Here is a 22665-nt window from a genome sequence, read left to right on the forward strand (position 1 = left end):
AAGAGGGACTTTCCTGGCAGTCCAGTGGTTAAAACTTCACCTTCCAATGCAGGAGGTACAGGGGGATTTCAAGAGGCCAGAGCTAAAAATGGAATCTGACAACAAAGTGAGAGGCACGTCCACACCAACAGGAATTGAGGGTTTTTTCTCTCCCCTTGGAGGTTCTCAGGACCGTTAACCATCTGTGTCATCAAAAGGCATTCTTCCAGGTTCATATCAGATGAAGGCAAGTTGATAGGGAACTTATCTGGCCTGGGTACATTCCTTGTAATTCAGGCTAAAGCTCAGTCTCACAGAAAGGGCGGGGGTAAGGCAGCAGGCCTAGATGGAGCTGACAAGATGGAGCCAGCGTGGTTCAGCCATCTGTTCTAAATCTTTTAGTGATTTCCCGTCTCACTCCTAATAAAAGGCCAAAATCTTTAAAATGATCAAAAAAGGCCCTAAGCAACATGCCACCACACCCTACCATTACCTCTCAGACATTACCTCCTATTACTGGCCACTCAGTAACTCAGAGAAGCCAGGCTCACCCCTTCCTCTGCAAAGAGGACCTTTGCAGTTGAGCCTCAGCCTGGAATATTCTTCTTCCCAATATCTGCACAACTCTCTTTTATCTCCTTCCATGTCTTTGCTCAGATCTCTACCTTCTCAGGCAGGCCCCTCTTCACTCCTCCAAGGACTCTTTCCTGCTTCTGTTTTTTTCCTAAGCCTTTACCAACTTTTAATATTCCACCTAATTTACTCTGTTATTTCATTATCTGAGTCCTCCCACCAGAATGCAAACTTGAAAACTGGGCTTTTAGTGTGTTTTGGACATAAATGTGTCTCCAGCACTTCAGAGAGTGGCTAGTACATGGTAGGGCCTCAGCCAGTATTGGTGGAATGGATGAATGCAGGATCCCTTTGCATCTACCATATTAAAGCTTCACATGGTAGAACATCAAAGTTCTCCAGATTCTGTCCTATCCTATCTCTCTGTGCCCTTGTAATCTTACCTCCCTCTCTCCCCCAACTCTTTGGTGTTTTCCTCAAGCCCTGGTGAACTTCTTGCAATTTCTCAGAGTAATAAGCTCTCTTGTTATGTCTGCCTGAAGTCCCCACCCGACCTTATCAATGAATATCAGTTACAAGCTCTGGCTCTGGAATGAGATAGCCTGGATTCCGAGCCTGGCTCTTCCACTTACTAGCTGTGTTACTTTGAGAAAACTGTTTAGTTACCCTGTGCCTTAGTTTCCTTATCTGCAAAATGGAGGCTATAATAACAGTACTTATGTCATAGAGTTATTAGGGCTTCCCAGGAGGTGCTAGTGATAAACAATCTGCTTCCAATGCAGGAGATGAAAGAGACGCAGGTTCAATCCCTGGGTCAGAAAAATCCTTTGGAGGAGGAAACAGCACTCCAGTATTCTTGCCTGGAAAATTCCATGGACAGTGGAACCTGTCAGGTCACAGTACATGGGGTTGCAAAGAGTCAGACATAACCAAGTGAGTGCGCGTGCGCGCGCACACACACACACACACACACACACACACACACACATACAGATATATACATACACAAATATATATATATACACATATATATATGTCACACTTACAACAGTTCCTAACACATACCAATACTGTATACATGGCGGTAATTGTTATTATTAATATTTATTCATCTGGTTATCTATTATTTGCCATAGCCTCTAGAAAGATTTTCCTGAGCCCTTAGGTCTAGGTCAGGGGCTTTCAAACTAACTCATACTTTCCTCTATCATAGCAAGTCTCACACTGTACTGTTTATATGTCTGTCTCTCCCACAGAATTGAGTCCCATGATGGCAGGAACCAGGAACTCTCTCTGACAAGTCTTATTGTCTAGTACTATTTCAATGCTGGACAAATAGTTCATGCAGAGTAACTCTTTGTGGAAAAGAGGGAAGGAAAGAAGGAAGAGTGGGTTATGGCATGTCATTAACATTTGCTCACAGATTTATGGTACTCAGAACACCTTCACATGTTTATTCCTCACATCAGCCTTGTACAGTTGGCAAGGCAAGTTTGATGATGATCACCATTTTAAATTAAGACATTCAAGTTTAACTATATGAACTTGCTCAAGGTTACAAAGTTAATAAATGAGAAAGCCCAAGCTGGGAGCTAGGTCTTCTGACTTCAAATTCCATGTCTTCTTTTCTCCAGAGAATGAAAAAACTATCTGATCCAGCTCCCTCACTGAATTAGTCAGGAATTGTTCTCAGCTGCTGATAAAAGAGGCCTGAATACCATGGCTTCAATCAACTGAGGATATGTCTCTCATCTAAAAGAAGTGCATTTTAAAGAAGAACAGTCTATAGGTGGTAGAGGCACCAAGGTCATTAAGAACCAGGATCTCTGCATACCAATACTCTGTGAGTGTGTGCTAAGTCACTTCAGTCATGTCCACCTCTGTGTGACCCTATGAACTGTAGCCTGCCAGTCTCCACTATCCACGGGGATTTTCCTGGCAAGAATACTGAAGTGGGTTGCCACTTCTTGCCCCAGAAGTTCTTCCCGACCCAGGGATCGAACATGCCTGTATTACGTTTCTTGCATTGGCAGGCAGGTTCTTTACCACTAGCACCACCTGGGAAGCCCTGTACATGGTGGTAATTGTTGGATGGATCTCCACTGTCTTCTTTGTGATGGGCAGAACTCCAAGATGGTCCCAAGATTCCTGCCCCTAGTGTATATGCCCAGAACAACCGCCTCACTGTAAGCATGGGCAGTGCTGTGAATCTGATGGCTCTCACCATCGTGATTAGGTTATATTATATGACAAAGGTGAAGAGATTTTGCAGATGCAGTTAAAGTCCCAAGTGCCTTTGATTTAATCTAAAAAGGAGATTAACCTGGGGTGCTTGACCTAGTTAGGTGAACCTTTAAGAGGTACTGAGATCTTCTTAAAGGAAGATATTCAAAGCTAGCTTTTACAAATATGGAAGGTAAAAAAAAAAAAAAAAAGCTAGCTTTTAAACCTTCTTGAGTGAGATTTGCAAGCTAGCCTTCAAAAAGAACGCTGCCTTGTGTGAGAGGGTCAAGTGGCTATAACCTGCAAGTGGCCTGTAGGCACTGGGCAGGAAAGAAAGACCTCAGTCCTACCATTGCAAGGAATTGAATCCTGCCAAAATTTGAACGAGCTTGGAAGAGGAGCCTGAGTTCCAGATGAAAACATAGCTGAATGACTCCAGCCTCATGAGACCTTGAGCAGAAAATCTAACTAGCTCCTACCCAGACCTCAGACCCAGAGAAACTGTAAGACAATAAACTTGTGCTGCTTTGAACCACTAAATCTGTAGTAATTTATTACACAGCAGTAGAAAACTAATACATTAGGCATACTTTCTATTCCCAAGCACCTCAGGGTGCAAGTTGGCTGTTGAAATTCCAATATCTGCACAGGAGGTAGCAGGAAAGAAAGGAGGAAAGGCCAAAAAGGAGCCCCTCCCCACTCAGTTACCTCCTACTTTAAACTCACATGGAACTTTACTGAGATCGCATGGCAGACACGTGTGGCTATACTTCTTGCCGAGGAGGCTGGGAAATGCACTTGTTTGGTGAGGCACTCTGTCACTTCCCATAATACAAGGAAGGGAGACTGGCCACCAGGGAGGCCTCTCCTGTAGAGGGACTGAAGTCCCCAGATGTCAGTGACTAAGTTGCCCAAGTCTTCAAGCCCTCTCTTGGCCAGGGCTGCATGTCCTGGCCCTGACATCACGTGCCAGGTTCCCAGGAACAGGCAGCCAGGGGACTTTGCCCAACACCTGGAACCAGCCCTCCACAACCCTACTGAGGTCCTTTCCAATTTCTTTGTCTTTCCTTCATCTCCTGCAGCTCCAAGCACAAGGACTGGTTACACCAGGCCCACTTACACTATTCCACACTGACTTTAGAAGGGAAAGGATCACTTTACCAGTTTGTAATAGGATTTTTTTTTTTACTGTTCAGAGGTTAAGAGGTCAAGGGTGGAGGAGGACCACTGCGGGTGTGGGACAGGGGATCATAATCCTCTAGAAAAGGAGAGTGTGGGAAGAGGCTTTAGAAATGCAGGTACAAGTCATGAGATCAGGCAGCGACTGGAAGACAGAGCACAAATGGCTAACAGCCCAACTGACCTTACAGCAAAGTACCTATCAGACAAAGGCAAAGGCATTCTGCCCACAAAGGCTAGGAAATTGGGTGCTCAAAACACCTGAGGGGAAAACCAGTTGTGCTCAGCAGAAGCCAAGAGCCATTTCAGGTGGCAGAAGCATTACGGAGGCAAGCTAGAAACCATGAACTGATAGGGAAACGGGGTAAAAAAGTCATTCTGGGAATTATTCTCATACAGAAACAGGTACAATGTCTGGGGTGCCATGAGTGCTAAGTGCTCCATCATGCTAGGGAGTGAAACTTTTTGCAAATGGAAATAGGTTATCATGGTTCTATCTATGAAATTACAGAGCAGCATTTCCCACCCCACTAATGAGAACTCTGGGTGAGTTTCCACAGGATTTGTTCCATTTGCTGGTCTTTGGTGATCTTGTAACACCAGCTCTTCCTTCAACTCCAGGCATTTCTTTCAGAATGCAAGTTCTTTTCATATAACAGTCTGTCCTGGTATGTATGACAGAATAAAAAGATGCCACTGTGGTATAAATCTGGAGTGGCACACTGCAAATTGCAAAAATTAAATAGCCTGATGATGTCTCCATGGTCTGTCTTCATAAAAATTATTACACTTAGGAGTGTACACCTCACTTGCCAGCCATCAGTGAGAGAAAGGGATTATATACACTAATAAAGTCAATATTTTTAAGAACCACATGACAACTCCCTACAATATGAGCATATCTCCTACTATACAAACAAAAACTAAGAGAGAGGCAGCCAGGGGGTGTGTAGAAATACAGGTTCTGGAGTCAAAGAACTTAGGTTTGATCAATCTCGGTGCTTAGTAACCTAGTTTAGCAACCCGCCTCATTGTTTAACCTTTCTAAGCCACAGTTTCTTCATCTATAAAATGGGGGGTAATAATAGGACCTGTCTCATTAAGGGAGAAGGCAATGGCACCCCACTCCAGTACTCTTGCCTGGAAAATCCCATGGACGGAGGAGCCTGGTAGGCTATAGTCCATGGGGTCGCTAAGGGTCGGACACGACTGAGCGACTTCACTTTAACTTTTCCCTTTCATGCACTGGAGAAGGAAATGGCAGCCCACTCCAGTGTTGTTGCCTAGAGAATCCTAGGGACGGTGGAGCCTGGTGGGCTGCCATCTATGGGGTCGCACAGAGTCGGGCACGACTGAAGCGACTTAGCAGCAGCAGCAGCAGCAGTCTCATTAAGGGTATCATGAGGATCAAACGAGAATGTATTTCAAGCCCTTAGCAAAAGGCCTGGATTAATGAATGTTAGCTATTAGCATTTAGAAAGTTAATTCAACTCTGTTTTGAATGTCTCTGAAGTACTAACCTGTGATCCCAATCTGCTCGCTTCCTTCCATCCAACTGTATAAGCCACAGCAACATCCAAAAACCCATGTTTATTTCTGGAAGCAGAAGGCATCTTATAAGTCATGTATCCAGTCAAGGATGTATAACCAAGGATGAACCAGACCCGTGTTGAGAAAGCATACCTAGTTGAGAATGTCTGATCTACTCTAAAATTTTGTTTCCCAGAGGAGCAGACTGAGGCCCAGAAAGGTGAAGACTCTTCAGGGGTCACAACCCCATTTTCAGGATCTGCTTATTGACAAACCTGGCTCAGGCCTGAGACTGGGAGCCAAGTCTCTTTACTCTGATTGCACAATTTTGGCACCACCTCAGCCTGCCTTATGGAATTCAACAAGCATTTCCTGAGAAACCACAGTAGGGGTCATGAAGGAGAACAAGATGGTGACCTTGCCAAGAATGGCATTGAAATCTAATCAGGGAAACAAGCATTGGCGGTGTTAAGAATTCCAAGAGAAGTGCCAACAAAGTGCTAAGAAGGTTTAAGGGCTGTCTCTAACTCATGAAACTTTCATGAAGAAAGTAAATTTCTACTAGACTTTAAAGTAAAGGGAGTCATTTGTACTAGAATAAATCATTTGAGCAAAATGCTTAGGTTTAGAGAGAGCTTATAATTTTCTTGAACAGATGAAGGAGATGAACTATAGAACTGAGACATCTGGGATCAGGAAAAGCATATTGTCCAAAGTGTCTTATCAAGCTGCAAAGAGAATAAAATACTTCTCCACTCTTCCCAAATTATTCACTGAGTGTCTGCTTTCTGCTTGCCACTTATTCTGAAAGATGAAATGCCAGAGTTGGTAGCACCAAAAACAATTTTTGTTGGATTCCATCTGAAGAGATTGAAGGAGATGGAGAGGCTCACTTTTCATTCCTTGGAAAAGTGGAAACAAGCAAGCAGGAATACCCTAGCCCTCCACTGAAAAGTTAAGGAAGTGGTCTTACGGATGACTGTTGGCAATTACCATCATTATATTTGGTCCCACTTGAGAAAAGGTAAGAACTCCAATATTTTTAAATCTCTGTTCCGCTCTAGAGTTCCAGCAAGTAATAACTATAGCTTTCTATTACAGGGTAGAGCTATTAAAATTAAAGAGGTAACGCAGTTTCAATTTTCTTTACAACCATATTAAAATATTAAGAATAGGTTTAGAATAGATAACTCCTCTGATCTTGTCCTGGTAAGCTATTCAGTTCAGCTCAGTCAGTTCAGTCGCTCAGTTGTGTCCAACTCTTTGCAACCCCATGAACCGTAGCACGCCAAGCCTCCCTGTCCGTCACTAACTCCTGGAGGTTACTCAAACTCATGTCCATTGAGTCAGTGATGCCATCCAGCCATCTCATCCTCTGTCGTCCCCTTCTTCTGCCTTCAATCTTTCCCAGCATCAAGGTCTTTTCCAAGGAGTCAGTTCTTCGCATCAAGTGGCCAAAGTATTGGAGTTTCGGCTTCAGCATCAGTCCTTCCAATGAATATTCAGCATTGATTTCCTTTAGGATGGACTAGTTGGATCTCCTTGCAGTCCAAGGGACTCTCAAGAGTCTCCTCCAACACCATAGTTCAAAAGCATCAATTCTTCAGTGCTCAGCTTTCTTTATACTCCAGCACTCACATCCGTAAGTGACTACTGGAAAAGCCATAGCTTTGACTAGACAGACCTTTGTTGGCAAAGTAATGTCTCTGCTTTTTAATATGCTGTCTAGGTTGTTCATAACTTTTCTTCCAAGGAGCAAGCATCTTTTAATTTCATTGCTGCAGTCACCATCCGCAGTGATTTTGGAGCCCCAAAAATTAAACTCTGTCACTGTTTCCACTGTCTCCCCATCTATTTGCCATGAACTGATGGGAACAGATGCCATGATCTTAGTTTTCTGAATGTTGAGCCTCAAGCCAACTTTTTTACTCTCCTCTTTCACTTTCATCCAGAGGCTCTTTCATCCTTCACTTTCTGCCATAGGGGTGATGTCATCTGCATATCTGAGGTTATTGATACTTCGCTTGGAAATCTTGATTCCAGCTTGTGCTTCATCCAGCCCAGCGTTTCTCATGATGTACTCTGCATATAAATTACATAAGCAGTGTGACAATATACAGCCTTGACGTACTCCTTTCCTTATTTGGAACAGTCTGTTGTTTCATGTCCAGTTCTAACTGCTGCTTCCTGACCTGCATGCAGATTTCTCAAGAGGCAGGTCAGGTGGTCTGGTATTCCCATTTCTTTCAGAATTTTCCAGAGTTTGTCATGGTGCACACAGTCAAAGGATTTGGCATAGTCAATAAAGCAGAAATAGATGTTTTTCTGGAACTCTCTTGCTTTTTCAATGATCCAGAGGATGTTGGCAATTTGATCCCTGGTTCCTCGCCTTTTCTAAATCCACCTTGAACATCTAGAAATTCACAGTTCACATACAGTTGAAGCCTGGCTTGGAGAATTCTGAGCATTACTTTACCAGCATGTGAGATGAGTGCAATTGTGTGGTAGTTTGAACATTCTTTGGCATTGCCTTTCTTTGGGATTTGAATGAAAACTGACCTTTTCCAGTCCTGTGGCCACTGCTGAGTTTTCCACATTTGCTGGCATATTGAGTGTAGCCCTTTCACAGCATCATCTTTCAGGATTTGAAATAGCTCAACTGGAATTCCATCACCTCCACTAGCTTTGTTCATAGTGATGCTTCCTAAGGCCCACTTGACTTCACATTCTAGGATGTCTGGCTCTAAGTGAGTGATCACACCATCATGGTTATCTGGGTCAGAAGATCTTTTTTGTACAGTTCTTCTGTGTATTCTTGCCACCTCTTCTTAATATCTTCTGCTTCTGTTAGGTCCATACAATTTCTGTCCTTTATTGAGCCCATCTTTGCATGAAATGTTCCCTTGGTATCTCTAATTTTCTTGAAGAGCTCTCTAGTCTTTCTCATTTTATTGTTTTCCTCTATTTCTTTGCATTGATCACTGAGGAAGGCCTTCTTATCTCTCCTTGCTATTCTTTGGAACTCTGCATTTAGATGTGAATATCTTTCCTTTTCTCCTTTGCTTTTTGCTTCTATTCACAGCTATTTGTAAGGCTATTTGTTAGCTATTGCTGTGTAACAAATCACCTCAAAACTTAATGGTGTGAAACAATTATTTTACTCTGCTCAAGGATTATGGTAGATTAGATATTTGGAGAGGGCACAGCATAGATGGTATATCTCTGCTCTCTGAAGAGACTCAAAGGCCCAAGGAAGGCTGGAATCATCTGGAGGCCTCTTCAGTCACTGCTGGTTGATACTGTCTGTCAATTGGGACCTCAGCTAGGCTGTCCACCAGTACACCTACATGTGGCTTCTCCATGTGTGTAAACAGGCACTTCGTCACAGCAGTGAGGCTGGGTTCCAAATGTGAGTGTCCCAAGAAAGCATGATAGAAGTGCATGGCATTGCATAATCTAGCCTCAGAAGTCATATAATGTCAGTCTTGCCATACTTGCTTGGTTGAGGTGGTCACAGCATCTCCATGTCCAACAGGAGACACAGACCACATCTCTCAATGGGAGATGTGCCAAGATCACATTGCAAGAAGAACACACGAGATTGGAGTGTTACTGCAGCCATCTTTAGAGCACATCCATCTGCCACACATCTCAGTCTATCCTGCATCTGCCTGCCTATGGGCCTGAAATGTACATTATCAAAAGAGTGTCCTGTGCCTATCAAGTGTTCCTTCAGCAGGAGTTACTAATTTTTAAAAATAGCATTCATGTTGCACTTTACAGTTTGCAACTCTCCTTTATGGTATTCACAGAAACCCTGTGTGGTGGGAATTTTTCTCACACCATTCTACAGATGAGTCCCTCATAGCTCAGTTGGTTAAGAATCAGCCTGCAATGCTGGAGATCCCGGTTCAATTCCCAGCTCAGGAAGATCAGCTGAAGAAGGGATAGGCTACCCACTCCAGTATTCCGGCCTGGAGAATTCCAGGACTATACAGTCCATGGGGTCGCAAAGAGTCAGACACGACTGAGCCACCTTCACTTCACTTCTACAGATGAGAGAACTGAAGTTCAGGGAAGTTACATGAGTTTAGCTGAGACATCAGAGCGGTTAAGGGTAAACTCAGAATTTCACCTCAGAACTTTGAACTCTAAAGTCTCTATTATTTTCATGTTTCCTTTTAAGTAAGTGAAAAAGTATTTATGATAGATCATGATAAATACATTCACAGAAATCAATAAATACTAAATGAACAAATGAATAAACACTAGATTCAAACTGGCAATCATTTATCAGAGTGCTAAGGAAATGACTAAGCTTAGTTTTGATAAAAAAAAGAAAATTCCTTTGGAGGGTAAGCCTGAAAAAAATACCACAGTAGAAAACTCCTAAAGCCAATCTGGACTCTGAAATGGGGGAGGAACAGGTAAAGGTGAACAATAAAATTGTGAGTGCTTCCAAACTTTCCTCTACAAAGCTTTTGAGGGAAGTTTTTATTTTGGTTGTTCTTTTGAATAATAACTTGAAGATTTCATAGACAATTTAAATAATTCCCAGTCGAGATACAGGTAAACTTCTCTAAGAGAATTATCTATCCTTGGAACACTGAAAGAGTTTGTTTTCATGTTTTATTTTTTGGACAATTTTTCCTTCCACTACAATCTACTAATTAGAGCATTGCTTGCCTAACCTAGAATTTGAAACAATTTCTTGTCATCTCCTCCCAACACTACTCCCCAGTATTATTCCAGGAGACATTGGATTAAACTTTTGAGGAAAGCAATCTTCTGTCATTTTTAGAACTAATTAAACATTTCTTGAAAATTAATTATCTGAATTTTAGTTCTTCCGCAATGAACTATGCATCGAAAAGTGATGAAACAATTTAAGATTTCACTGTTTCTTATAAAATGTATTTAGGGACAAATAAATGAGTATGTAAATTGTCAATTCCTCAAGTGTTTTAAGAATTGGCAGAGTAGGCAGAAAGCTAAAAATCTTCAAATACTGGTTAGACATAAGTGAACACAGATGAAAATAAGAATAACCTTAAGATTTCCAGACTACAACTGTTTTTCCCTAAAATTTTCTCTTTCAGTACCCTTGATTTAACATTAAAAGCTTTTTTTTTAACATTAAAGGAGCTGAATGATGGTCATTTATATCATTTTATATTTATAAATCTGTCCTAGATAAGTACTGGAGCACAGAGACCAATTCATATTTCACATAATTCAATATGCTTCTTTTTATTTCTCTGCTGAACAGAAAAATAGTAACTCTCACAACTGTAATCTCCTTTTTAAATGGGCCATTAATGATTTACAAGGGTGGGGGCTTTTTTTCCAAAGGAAAGGAAATAAAACTTTGCATGCATTCTCTTCCAAGCTGGCTTTTTCAGAACACTGATATGAAAAATTTTTAAAGTATTGAAAATAATTAGAACCAAACCCACTGCTCCTCTTGGCATCCAGAGCCCTTTATAATCTACTCTTTTCTTGCCTTTCCGATTGCTTCTTTCTCCATCACCCCTTACCCTTTCTATTTATAAGCTCAAGAGACTCGATCTCTAAACCCTTTCTGGACCCACGTCTGGGTCATTCTCTGCTTCTTCATTTATACACTCCTCATCTTCTTCCAAGGTTCAGATCAAATGCTGTCCTTGACTGAAGCTTCTTCTCATCCTCCCAGGGAGCCTTCACCACTCTAGCTTCCCCTCATCTTGTAAAAATAACACAACATTTATTTCATTCTGGTTGAGTTATAAGTGCTAGCTCTTAACAGATCTGCCATTCCAAATATATTGCAAATTGCAAACTTCCTGAGGAAGTTATATAGTATTTCATCATTCTATTTCTGCACAATGCTTTAAAGTAAGCTCTTAATTTGGTTAATGTTTACTATACATGGTATTTATTGATCAGATATTATATATCAGTTTTAGTTAAGTATTTTAAGATATTATTTCTAATAATTTTCAAAAGAACCCTTAAAAAAGTACTGTAAATATCATTCCTACTTTGCAAAGGAGGAAATGAGGTCATGGTATTTAAGTGCCTTTACAGAAGTCACACAGTTAGTGTCTCTAGGAGCTGATCCTGAGCAGTCAAATTCCACAGCCTGAACTCCTATTCTCTGATTTTACCTGCCACTTGACAGTTTCTAAATCAATTTTAATGAAAGTTAAGAAACACATAGACTTTTTTTTTTAAATAAATTTATTTATTTTAGTTGGGGGCTAATTACTTTACAATATTGTAATAGTTTTTGCCATACATTGACATGAATCAGCCATGGGTTTACATGTGTTCCCCTTCCTGGACCCCCCTCCCACCTCCCTCCCAATCCCATCCCTCTGGGTCATCATCCCATTGCCCCGGCCCTGAGCATTTGTCTCATGCATCGAACATGGAATGGTGTTCTGTTTCACATATGATAATATACATGTTTCAATGCTATTCTCCCAGAACGTCCCACCCTCACCTTCTCCCTCAGAGTCCATAAGACTGTTCTATGCAGCTGTGTCTCTTATTCTGTCTCGCATATAGGGTTATCGTTACCATCTTTCAAATTCCATATATATGCATTAGTATACTGTATTGGTGTTTTTCTTTCTGGCTTACTTCACTCTGTATAATGGGCTCCAGTTTCATCCATCTCAATAGAACTGATTCAAATGTATTTTTTTAATCGCTGAGTAATATTCCATTGTGTATATGTACCACAGCTTCCTTATCCATTCATCTGCTGATGGACATCTAGGTTGCTTCCATGTCCTGGCTATTGTAAACAGTGCTGCGATGAACATTGGGGTACATGTGTCTCTTTCAATTCTGGTTTCCTTGGTGTGTATGCCCAGCAGTGGGATTGCTGAGTCATATGGCAGTTCTATTCCCAGTTTTTTAAGGAATCTCCACACTGTTCTCCATAGTGGCTGTACTAGTTTGCATTGCCACCAACAGTGTAAGAGGGTTCCCTTTTCTCCACACCCTCTCCAGCATTTATTGCTTGTAGACTTTTGGATAGCAGCCATTCTGACTGGTGTGAAATGATACCTCATTGTGGTTTTGATTTGCATTTCTCTAATAATGAGTGATGTTGAGCATCTTTTCATGTGTTTGTTAGCCATCTGTATGTCTTCTTTGGAGAAATGTCTGTTTAGTTCTTTGGCCCATTTTTTGATTGGGTCGTTTATTTTTCTGGAATTCAGAAGAAACACATAGACTTTATTCATCCACTGAAAATGAAACTTCAAGATGGGCAAAAGAAATAGCTGCATTTTCCTATCTTTGCTGTCTACAGAATAAATAACAACTGGTCTCATCAGGTATTTGATCTCATAAGCCAACACCTAGATTTTCTTAAGATTTTTTTAATCCATTAATCAAAGTAAATCCATCTTCCCATAATATGACACCACCCAGAACATTAGTGAAGCCTCTACTAATCATTTTACTCAGATATGCAATTATGTGACATAAAAGAGAACACATTCTTCCTTTTAAATTCCTTATATCCACTAAGCAATTAAAAAAAAGGTCAAACAAGGTTCAGGCTGTGTTGTGGCCAAGTCACTGAGTCAAACTCCAATAGACTGATTGGTATGTTTTTAAAATACTTTGCCACTCAGTCAAATCATTTAAATTGCTTCATGGATACTAGCAATCACTATGTTGGAAATGCTTTCTCTACGTACCTACTTATTATGGACAACTTGTCCTGGAACAGTAAGAGATAAATTAATTGAGAAAAATTCTACCCAATCTTTTCTTGTCCCTCAACATATTTTCCACATTGTTTCAGAGTAAGCTTTCTAAAATGCAACCTTGAATGAGAAGAAATGAACTTTATATTCATAGTAGATTTATTCATAGTTGCCAAAACTTGAAGCAGCAAAGATGCCCTTCAGTAGCTGAATGGAATAATAAACTGTGGCACATCCAGACGACGGAATACTATCCAGTAATAAAAAGAAATGATGTATCAAGCCATGAAAAAACATAGTGAGAGTGTAAATGCATATCTCCAAGTAAAAGAAGCCAATCTGAAAAGGCTTATATGATATATTATATGATTCCACTATATTGCATTATGGAAAGGCTAAAAGTATGGAGACAGTAGAAAAATCAAAGCTTACTAGAGTTGGGCAGGGCAAGATGGAGAAATGAAGCAGGGCACAGAGGATTTTTAGGGCACTGAAACTACTCTGTATGATACTAATGGTAGATACATATCATTGTATATTTGTCCAAACCCACAGAATGTACAGTACTGAGTGAACCCTGATGTAAACTGTGGGCTTTAGGTGATTATGATGTGTCAGTGTAGGCTCATCAATTATAAAAAAAAAAAGTACCATTCTACAGGGAGATGTTGATAATAAGACAGGCTATGCATGTGTATGTATGTGGGAAATATGCTGCGAAAGAGTGAAGGCAGGAGAAGAAGGGGATGAGAGGATGAGATGGTTGGATGGTATCACCAACCATTCACCAATGGACATGAATTTGAGCAAGGTCCAGAGTTGGTGAAGGAGAGGGAAGCCTGGAGTGCTGCAGTCCATAGGGTCTCAAAGAGTCGTTCCGACAAGACTGAGCAACTGAACAACAACAACGGATGTGTGAGGGCAGGGGTATCAGGGAAATCCTTGTACCCTTCCTTCCAATTTTGCTGTGAACTTTATTTTATTTTATTTTTTTTATAAATTTATTTATTTTAGTTGGGGGCTAATTACTTTACAATACTATAATAGTTTTTGCCATACATTGACATGAATCAGCCATGGGTTTACATGTGTTCCCCTTCCTGGACCCCCCACCCACCTCCCTCCCCATCCCATCCTTCTGGATCATCCCATTGCCCCGGCCCTGAGCCCTTGTCACATGCATCGAACATGGAATGGTGTTCTGTTTCACATATGATAATATACATGTTTCAATGCTATTCTCCCAGAACGTCCCACCCTCACCTTCTCCCTCAGAGTCCATAAAATTGTTCCATGCATCTGTGTCTCTTATTCTGTCTCGCATATAGTGTTATCGTTACCATCTTTCAAATTCCATATATATGCATTAGTATACTGTATTGTTGTTTTTCTTTCTGGCTTACTTCACTCTGTATAATGGGCTCCAGTTTCATCCATCTCAGTAGAACCGATTCAAATGTATTTTTTTTAATGGCTGAGTAATATTCCATTGTGTATATGTACCACAGCTTCCTTATCCATTCGTCTGCTGATGGACATCTAGGTTGCTTCCATGTCCTGGCTATTGTAAACAGTGCTGCGATGAACACTGGGGTACACGCGTCTCTTTCCATTCTGGTTTCCTCGGTGTATATGCCCAGCAGTGGGATTGCTGGGTCATATGGCAGTTCTATTCCCAGTTTTTTAAGGAATCTCCACACTGTTCTCCATAGTGGCTGTACTAGTTTGCATTGCCACCAACAGTGTAAGAGGGTTCCCTTTTCTCCACACCCTCTCCAGCATTTATTGCTTGTAGACTTTTGGATAGCAGCCATTCTGACTGGTGTGAAATGATACCTCATTGTGGTTTTGATTTGCATTTCTCTAATAATGAGTGATGTTGAGCATCTTTTCATGTGTTTGTTAGCCATCTGTATGTCTTCTTTGGAGAAATGTCTGTTTAGTTCTTTGGCCCATTTTTTGATTGGGTCGTTTATTTTTCGGGAATTCAGCTGCAGAAGTTGCTTGTATATTTTTGATATTAATTGTTTGTCTGTTGCTTCATTTGCTATTATTTTCTCCCATTCTGAAGGCTGTCTTTTCACCTTGTTTATAGTTTCCTTTGTTGTGCAAAAGCTTTTAATTTTAATTAGGTCCCATTTGTTTATTTTTGCTTTTATTTCCAATATTCTGGGAGGTGGGTCATGGAGGATCCTGCTGTGATTTATGTCAGAGAGTGTTTTGCCTATGTTTTCCTCTAGGAGTTTTATTGTTTCTGGTCTTACGTTTAGATCTTTAATCCATTTTGAGTTTATTTTTGTGTACGGTGTTAGGAAGTGTTCTAGTTTCATTCTTTTACAAGTGGTTGACCAGTTTTCCCAGCACCACTTGTTAAAGAGATTGTCTTTTCTCCATTGTATATTCTTGCCTCCTTTGTCGAAGATAAGGTGTCCATAGGTGCGTGGGTTTATCTCTGGGCTTTCTATTTTGTTCCATTGATCTATATTTCTATCTTTGTGCCAGTACCATACTGTCTTGATGACTGTGGCTTTGTAGTAGAGCCTGAAGTCAGGCAGGTTGATTCCTCCAGTTCCATTCTTCTTCCTCAAGATTGCTTTGGCTATTCGAGGTTTCTTATATTTCCATACAAATTGTGAGATGATTTGTTCTAGTTCTGTGAAAAATACCATTGGTAGCTTGATAGGGATTGCATTGAATCTATAGATTGCTTTGGGTAGTATACTCATTTTCACTATATTAATTCTTCCAATCCATGAACACGGTATATTTCTCCATCTGTTTGTGTCCTCTTTGATTTCTTTCATCAGTGTTTTATAGTTTTCTATATATAAGTCTTTTGTTTCTTTAGGTAGATATATTCCTAAGTATTTTATTCTTTTTGATGCAATGGTGAATGGTATTGTTTCCTTAATTTCTCTGTCTGTTTTCTCAATATTGGAGTATAGGAATGCAAGGGATTTCTGTGTGTTAATTTTATATCCTGCAACTTTACTATATTCATTGATCAACTCTAGTAATTTTCTAGTAGAGTCTTTAGGGTTTTCTATGTAGAGGATCATGTCATCTGCAAACAGTGAGAGTTTTACTTCTTCTTTTCCTATCTGTATTCCTTTTATTTCTTTTTCAGCTCTGATTGCTGTGGCCAAAACTTCCAAAACTATGTTGAATAGTAGTGGTGAAAGTGGGCATCCTTGCCTTGTTCCTGACTTTAGGGGAAATGCTTTCAATTTTTCACCATTGAGGATAATGTTTGCTGTGGGTTTGTCATATATAGCTTTTATTATGTTGAGATATGTTCCTTCTATTCCTGCTTTCTGGAGGGTTTTAATCATAAATGGATGCTGAATTTTGTCAAAGGCTTTTTCTGCATCTATTGAGATAACCATATGGTTTTTTTCTTTCAATTTGTTAATGTGGTGTATTACATTGATTGATTTGCGGATGTTAAAAAAACCTTGCATTCCTGGGATAAAGCCCACTTGGTCATGATGTATGATCTTTTTAATATGATGTTGGATTCTGTTTGCTAGAATTTTATTAAGGATTTTTGCATCTATGTTCATCAGTGATATTGGCCTGTAGTTTTCCTTTTTAGTGACATCTTTGTCTGGTTTTGGAATTAGGGTGATGGTGGCCTCACAGAATGAGTTTGGAAGTTTACCATCTTCTGCAATTTTCTGGAAGAGTTTGAGTAGGATAGGTGTTAGCTCTTCTCTAAATTTTTGGTAGAATTCCGCTGTGAAGCCGTCTGGTCCTGGGCTTTTGTTTCCTGGAAGATTTCTGATTACAGTTTCGATTTCCGTGCTTGTGATGGGTCTGTTAAGATCTTCTATTTCTTCATGGTTCAGTTTTGGAAAGTTATACTTTTCTAAGAATTTGTCCATTTCTTCCAAGTTGTCCATTTTATTGGCATATAGCTGTTGGTAGTAGTCTCTTATGATCCTTTGTATTTCTGTGGAGTCTGTTGTAATCTCTCCATTTTCATTTCTAATTTTGTTGATCTGATTCTTCTCCCTTTGTTTCTTGATGAGTCTGGCTAATGGCTTGTCAATTTTGTTTATCTTCTCGAAAAACCAGCTTTTAGTTTTGTTGATTTTTGCTATGGTCTCTTTTGTTTCTTTTGCATTTATTTCTGCCCTAATTTTTAAGATTTCTTTCCTTCTACTGACCCTGGGGTTTTTCATTTCTTCCTTCTCTAGTTGCTTTAGGTGTAGAGTTAGTTGATTTATTTGATTTTTTTCTTGTTTCTTGAGGTACGCCTGTATTGCTATGAACCTTCCCCTTAGTATCGCTTTTACAGTGTCCCATAGGTTTTGGGTTGTTGTGTTTTCATTTTCATTCGTTTCTATGCATAATTTGATTTCTTTTTTGATTTCTTCTGTGATTTGTTGGTTATTCAGAAGCGTGTTGTTTAGCCTCCATATGTTGGAACTTTTAATAGTTTTTTTCCTGTAATTGAGGTCTAATCTTACTGCATTGTGGTCAGAGAAGATGGCTGGGATGATTTCAATTTTTTTGAATTTACCAAGGCTAGATTTATGGCCCAGGATGTGATCTATCCTGGAGAAAGTTCCATGTGCACTTGAGAAAAAGGTAAAATTGATTGTTTTGGGGTGGAAACTCCTGTAAATATCAATTAAATCTAATTTGTCTATTGTATCATTTAAAGTTTGTGTTTCCTTGTTAATTTTCTGTTTAGTTGATCTATCCATATGCGTGAGTGGAGTATTAAAGTCTCCCACTATTATTGTGTTATTGTTAATTTCCCCTTTCATACTTGTTAGTATTTGCCTTATATATTGTGGTGCTCCTATGTTGGGTGCATATATATTTATGATTGTTACGTCTTCTTCTTGAATTGATCCTTTGATCTTTATGTAGTGTCCTTCTTTGTCCCTTTTCACAGCCTTTATTTTAAAGTCTATTTTATCTGAAATGAGTATTGTGACTCCTGCTTTCTTTTGGTCTCCGTTTGCATGGAATATGTTTTTCCATCCTTTCACTTTCAGCCTGTGTGTGTCCCTAGTTTTGAGGTGGGTCTCTTGTAGACAGCATATATAGGGGTCTTGTTTTTGTATCCATTCAGCAACCCATTGTCTTTTGGTTGGGGCATTCAACCCATTTACATTTAAGGTAATTATTGATAAGTATGATCCCGTTGCCATTTACTTTGTTGTTTTGAGTTCGTGTTTAAACACCCTTTCTGTGTTTCCTGTTTAGAGAAGATCCTTTAGCATTTGCTGGAGAGCTGGTTTGGTGGTGCTGAATTCCCTCAGCTCTTGCTTGTCTGTAAAGCTTTTGAATTCTCCTTCATATCTGAATGAGGTCCTTGCTGGGTACAGTAATCTGGGTTGTAGATTATTCTCTTTCATTACTTTAAGTATGTCCTGCCATTCCCTTCTAGCCTGAAGGGTTTCTATTGAAAGATCAGCTGTTATCCTTATGGGGATCCCCTTGTGTGTTATTTGTTGTTTTTCCCTTGCTGCTTTTAATATTTGTTCTTTGTGTTTGATCTTTGTTAATTTGATTAATATGTGTCTTGGGGTGTTTCGCCTTGGGTTTATCCTGTTTGGAACTCTCTGGGTTTCTTGGACTTCTGTGACTATTTCTTTCCTCAATTTAGGGAAATTCTCAACTATTATCTCCTCGAGTATTTTTTAATGGCCTTTCCTTTTATCTTCTTCTTCTGGGACTCCTATGATTCGAATGTTGGGGCGTTTCATATTGTCCCAGAGGTCCCTGAGGTTTTCCTCATTTCTTTTGATTCTTTTTTCTTTTTTCCTCTCTGCTTCGTTTATTTCCACCATTCTATCTTCTACCTCACTTATCCTATCTTCTGCCTCCGTTATTCTACTGTTGGTTCCCTCCAGAGTGTCTTTTATCTCCTTTATTTCATTATTCATTCTATATTGATTCCTTTTTATTTCTTCTAAGTCCTTGATAAACATTTCTTGCATCTTCTCAGTCTTTGTCTCCAAGCTATTTATCTGTAACTCCATTTTGCTTTCAAGATTTTGGATCATTTTTATTATCCTTATTCTAAATTCTTTTTCAGATAGATTCCCTATCTCCTCCTCTTTTGTTTGGCTTTGTGGGCATTTCTCATTTTCCTTTACTTGCTGAGTATTTCTCTGCCTTTTCATCTTGTTTAGATTGCTGTGTTAGGCGTGGCCCTTCTGTATTCTGGTAGTATGAAGTTCCTCTTTGTTGTGGAGGTTCCTCACTGCGGTTGGGGTTGGACAGGTGGCTTGTCAAGGTTTCCTAGTTGGGGGAGCTTGTGTCGGTGTTCTGGTGGGTGGAGCTGGATTTCTGCTCTCTAGAGTGTAATGGAGTGACCAGTATTAATTTTTGAGATGTCTATGGATTTGGTGTGCCTCTGGGCAGCCTGTATATTGATGCTCAGGTCTATGTTCCTGCGTTGCTGGAGAATTTGCGTGGTATGTCTTGCTCTGGAACTTATTGTCTCTTGGGTGGAGCTTGGTTTCAGTGAATTTATGGAGGCTATTGGATGGTCTCTTATTAATTAATGTTTCCCCTGGCTTTCAGTCTTATTCTTGCAGTAGCCTCAAGACTTCTCCTTCCATACAGCCTCAATAATAAAACTTTTAGGTTAATGGTGAAAAGATTCTCCACAGTGAGGGATACCCAGAAAGGTTCACTGAGTTACATGGAGAGATGAGGTGGGGGGGGTGGGTTGAGGTGACCAGGAGGGGAAGAGGGGAATTCAAATGTGGAGAGAGCAATCTAGCCAGTAAGCACTTCCCTCTGTGCTTTCCACAGTTTGGAACCCTCAGAGTGATTCACAGAGATACATAGAGAGGGGGGAGGAAGGTAACAGAGGTGAGCATGAGTAGAAAGGGAGGAATTAAGAGGGGAGAGAGAGATCTGGGCAGTATCCTGTTCCTGAAGTGTTCTCCGGTACCCAGAACACCCTCAGAGATTCACAGAATTGGGTTGAGAAGAGAAGGAGGAGGGTGGGAGATAGAGGTTCCCTGAGGGAGAAGAAAGAGCATCAATAGGGGGAGAGAGTGATCAGGCCAGTGATCACACTCCTGAGTAAAAATGGGTCCTAAAGATTGGCTTCTTAAATGTACAAAGTTGATATCAAATATGTAAAACAAAGATTAAAAATCTAGAGTAGAGGTTAGACTCTTATAAAACTTACAATCTAAAAAAAAAAAAAGAAAAAAGGAAACAGTGTAAAAAGAAAAAAAAACAGTGAAACAGTAAAAAAATGTAGAACAGGAAAAAAACATTAAAAAAGGAAAACACAAAAGGTATAAGATATATGTATGTAGTTTGCTTCAAAAATAGGGTTTTTTTTTTTTTGCAAGTTAATAGTGGGTTATGAAAATGAAAGTTAAAGGTGTAATAGAGGACTTGAAGAAAAAGGAAAGAAGAGAAAAAAAAATTTTTTTTTAATTAAAAAAAAAATTAAAAAAAAAAAATAATAATAATAGTAAAAAATATATATATCCCGGACTTTCTCTGGAGCTGTTGTGAGCAGTGTGGGATCTGCTCAGTTTTAGATAGATCCTTATTCCTGCTTATACTTTTCAAGATCTATAGGTCCTTTTTAATGCAGTCGGTATTAACTACAGGGATCTTAATCTGTTGGCCTGTCCCTTCCAAAGCGCTTCCCTCTGTTTATTTGGCTTCTGTTTGGAGATCTCTTCAGTATCTAATTTCCGCCCTGCAACAAAGCGGTGGAGGTGATCTCTTTAGGTTCGCTTGTTCAATCGTGCTGTGGGGAGGAAGGAACACTGCAATTCTGGCGTGTGTGTGGTGAGCTCGCAGTGTCTCGGCCGCACTGGGTTCGCCCCCGCTCACGGCGTGTGTGCTTTCCCGTCTACCCTGCTCAGGCTTCAGGTTACTCGGCCGGGGAGCGGGCCCTGAGCTGCGTGCACTTCCCAGGTCTAAGCCGCTCAGGTTCAGGCTCCCGGTTACTCCACAAAGGCGCAGACTCGGTTTCGCCCGCGTCTTGTGCCGTTCCCGGTCGGAGCTGCCCAGGCGGCCAGGAGTTTGGCGAGGGCGCTCTCCCCTGTTGGGGCGGTGCGGCTTATCACCTCCCTGGTCCCCGCCTCGGTTTACGGGCGCGCCCGGCTCCGGTGTGCTTTGTGTCGGTTCTGGGGAGCTGGTCTCTGGCTGCGACCCTCCCGGCGGCTGTCGACCCTCCGGGATCTCAGGCAGTCTTTGCTTAGAAACTGGGAGCCTGTTTGCAGTTTGGTAGGGGGTGCCCTCTCTGGAGCCGAGTTTGCCCCTTTCCGGCTCTGGCGGGCCCCGCCTGCCCGCTGTGTCCGGCGGGGGATGGGGCGGTCCGCAGCCGGCTAGCTCTCCTCTGGTATCGCTCAGTCCTTTGTTCTGTGAGCGGGCCGGCAGTGCCTTAGAGTTGGGCTTTTCGCGGGATAGTTCTCTCTCTCTCGCTGTCCCACAGTTTAGGTTAATATCTCACGTTAGCTCCCTCAGATTGCCCTCGGGGCACTCGGGCCCGGTCCTTACCCTAGGCAATGCCGCCCACTCCTCTCCGTTCAGCCCCCACTTGCTGGTGGCGGATGATGCGAGCGTCTGGGGTTCTTTGCTGGGAGTTGCTTTAGGCACGTAATCTGTGGATTTTATTTATTTTTTCCCTCCCAGTTACGTTGCCCTCCGAGATAAAAAATCCTCCCCCACACCCGCCGGTGAGAGGGTTTCCTGGTGCTTGGAAATTCCTCCTCTTTTACGACTCCCTCCCCGGGACGGGTCTCCGTCCCTAACTCTTTTGTCTCTCTTTTTATCTTTTATAATTTCTCCTACCTCTTTTGAAGATAATGCGCAGTTTTTGTGGAAGCCTGACGTCCTCAGCCAGCCTTCAGAAGTAGTTTTGTGAAGTTTGGTCAGCGTTCAGATGTTCTTTCGATAAATTTGTGGAGGAGAGAGTGGTCTCCCCGTCCTATTCCTCCGCCATCTTAGCCCCGCCTCCCTGCTGTGAACTTTAAACTGCTCTTAAAAAATTGTCTTGTCTTCAAAAAGAAAGAAAAAAAGAAATGAACCTCTACTTGTAACTCTTACACTACACACAGATTAACCCAAAATAGATTATAGACCTAAAAGTAAAACCTAAACTATAATTTTTTTAAAGAAAATATAGAAGAAAATTCTTAAATGTTTGCTTAAGCAAAGATTTCTTAGAAAATCTACCAAAAGCAGGTTTCCCTAAAAGAGAAAATTGATAAACTAGACTCATCAAAATGAAAAGTTTCTTATCTTCCAAAGACATCTTTGAAAGAATAAAAAGACAAACTACAAACTGGGAGAAAATATTTGTAAAACACATATCAGATAAATAAGTTGTATCCAGAATATACAAAGAACTCTTCAGTAATAAGAAAATAAACAACCCAATAAAATAAATTTGGCAGTAGATTTGAAGACACATTTCAACAAAGAACACATACAGATGGTAAAAAGCAAATGAAAAATATTTAACATTACTAGT

At 40.6% G+C, this 22665-nt stretch overlaps 1 long non-coding RNA gene across 1 annotated transcript in view; it reads right to left on the reverse strand.

Moving 5' to 3' along the window:
* The window catches only part of LOC145544600 (uncharacterized), a 109771-nt gene extending 87618 nt beyond the window's left edge, over positions 1 to 22153 (reverse strand). The window contains exons 1-2 of the long non-coding RNA XR_014081484.1: positions 21984 to 22153; positions 5475 to 5550 (exon numbers count right to left, since the gene is read on the reverse strand). This is a non-coding gene — a long non-coding RNA (uncharacterized LOC145544600). The remainder of the gene's footprint in view (positions 1 to 5474; positions 5551 to 21983) is intronic.
* Positions 22154 to 22665: the final 512 nt, after the last annotated feature.

Source organism: Giraffa tippelskirchi, chromosome 4 (genome assembly GCF_054371585.1).
Source record: "Giraffa tippelskirchi isolate mGirTip1 chromosome 4, T2T-mGirTip1v1.2.pri, whole genome shotgun sequence".
Lineage (NCBI taxonomy): Eukaryota > Metazoa > Chordata > Mammalia > Artiodactyla > Giraffidae > Giraffa > Giraffa tippelskirchi.